The sequence below is a fragment of the Mus pahari genome, chromosome 2, assembly GCF_900095145.1.
Source record: "Mus pahari chromosome 2, PAHARI_EIJ_v1.1, whole genome shotgun sequence".
In the NCBI taxonomy this organism is placed as follows: Eukaryota; Metazoa; Chordata; class Mammalia; order Rodentia; family Muridae; genus Mus; species Mus pahari.
Genome location: NC_034591.1, coordinates 135259785 through 135262241, shown reverse-complemented (window position 1 = coordinate 135262241; position 2457 = coordinate 135259785). Strand labels below are relative to the sequence as shown.

The following is a 2457-nucleotide window of genomic DNA, read 5'->3' as shown; positions in this document are numbered from 1 at the left end:
GGGTTTCTCTGTAGAGCCCTGGCTGTCCTGGAACTCACTCTGTAGACCAGGCTGGCCTTGAACTCAGAAATCTGCCTGCCTCTGCCTCCCAAGTGCTAGGATTAAAGGCGTGTGCCACCACTGCCCAGCTGCATTTTCTATAAAATGTTAAGTCTTTTGTTCATTTTACCACACTCCTCCAAACCCCAACCCCACCTTCTTTAAATTGGTTGCTTTTGTATCTTGTTTGGACTGGTCTTGTACTCATATGATTCTTAGACTTCAGCCTCCATGAAGCTAACACGTGTATGCTATCATCTGACATCCTTTCCCCATTCTTAACTTTTTTCCTCTTAGTGAAATGAACTGTTTTTCACTAAATTTGTATATTAACTCCTTATCAGGCTTGTTTTCTGGTTTGCAAATATTTTCTGCCTTTCTGTCTATAAGATTCTCTGAACTCTATTATTTGACATGGACCAGTTTTTTTAGTTTGAAAGAATCTTTTTGCTTTGTTGAGAGTACTTTTGATACAGAAAAAGAGTACTGCTTATTGTTATGGAATTCTTTTCTTTATGTTTCATTCTTGTAATTTTTGGCTTCATATTTAAATTTTTAATATGGCTTGGGTTAACTTTATATATGATGTGAAAATATGGGCTCAAGCCCATTGTTCTTCAAGTAGATCCAGTTTTTCAGTACTGTTCATCGAAGAAACTAGTCTTTCCTCACTGTGTGTTCCTAGCCCCATTGTCAGAACTCATTGACTGTAAATGCAAGAACTTTGTATGTAGTCTTTTATGATCCAGTAGTGGCTAAATACGAGTGCAACATAAAGCAATTAGTGAAATAGCTCATATGTTTGGAGAAAATATTTAGACAACATTTAAGTGGTCTGCCATTACACAGAGAGAGACACAGAGACAGACAGACAGACAGACAGAGACAGAGCGAGACCCTCTGGAAGGCTTCACCCAGCAACTAATGGGAACAGATGCAGAAACCCACAGCCAAACATTAGGCAGAGCTCTTGGAATCTTGTGAAAGAGGGAGAGGAAGGATTGTAGGTGCCAGATATGTCAAGGACACCACAAGAAAGCCCACAGACTCTCCTACAAGGGCTCACAGGGGCTCACAGAGAAGCCCATATGGGTCTGACCTAGGCACTTTGCATATGTTACTGTTGTGTAGCTTGATGAGTTTGTGGGACTCCTAACCATGGGAACAGGAGCATTGTATAAGTCTTGTGCCTGTTTTTGGGACCCTTTTCCTTCTTGCCTTGTCTACCTTTACTGTAAGGGGTGTGCCTCGTCTTAATGCAGCTTGTTATACTGTGTTTGGTTGATATCCCTGGGAGACCTGCCCCTTTCTAAAGGGAAAGTTGGTAGTAAATCTTGAGGAATAGGAGGTGGGGTTGTGGGGATTCAGAGGAGAGAGGGTAAACTGCGGTCTGGATGTAATATATGAGAGAAGAATACATTAAACAAGCAAACATACATACAACAACAACAAAATAAAACAAAGGTGTCCTAACCAATGGAAGAAACATGTTTAGGTGACTGACAGTGGTAGAAAGAGGAAAAGACCAGACACTATCAACCTAATAACCAAAAGGCTGCCTTTTAGAACTTGAATTGGCTGGCCTGAGGATTTAGAACAGTGGTAGAAGCTTACCTGAGCATGTATGCAGGACCCTGGGTTTCATGTCAGCTTTCCAGCCCACTGTATAGAAAAAGTCCTACACTTGAGACACTGTATCTATATAACGCTAAGTGTTAGTTGATGTGGTGACATGTGACAGATGACCAGGCATTCCTGTGAGAGAAACTGTTAAAGATGTGACCTGAACTTATCCTTTGGACAAACTCTTTCATAGTTCTGTCACTTTGTACTGAGTAGCATTGTTTGCCTTAGCAAGAAAGTTGCCCATTACTTTGAGAATGGAGTAAAAGATTCTAGGCATTGTTTAATATTATAGTAGAAATTGAGGGATTAAAATAATCCATGCCATTTTCACTGATAACTCTTGAGTCTTAGACAACACATTGAAAATAAGTATTTAGAAAGCTCATAAAATTAGAAAATGTGAAACTAATGAAGTCATCTATGTATGTGTAACGGACATGTAAGAAAAGGATTTTCATTTTATTTGTTTAAAAACAAATCTTACCCTGTACATTAAGACTGGGCTAGAACTCATTATGTAGCTTAGGCTGGCCTTAAATTCCCAGCGGTCCTTCCTAACCCTTGCAAATACGGAGATTGTAAGCATGAATAGCATTCTCCACAACGGAAAGACCGTGTTAAACATAAAGTTGGGTTTAATATATTTTAGACTACTCACAGTGAAGGATAGAGTGACAGTGTATCAAGATAATACAGAGCTGCAAGAATAGAGTATTCTATTTCTTCTAAGTTCCTAGCGCTTCTGTCATTATTGTCATCTGTACTGGCACATTTTGAGTCAACTTGACACAG

At 39.6% G+C, this 2457-nt stretch overlaps 1 protein-coding gene across 12 annotated transcripts in view; it reads left to right on the top strand.

Moving 5' to 3' along the window:
* Positions 1-2457, top strand: part of Erc1 (ELKS/RAB6-interacting/CAST family member 1) — a 295346-nt gene that overhangs the window by 134984 nt on the left and 157905 nt on the right. The gene's annotated exons all lie outside the window — the stretch shown is intronic.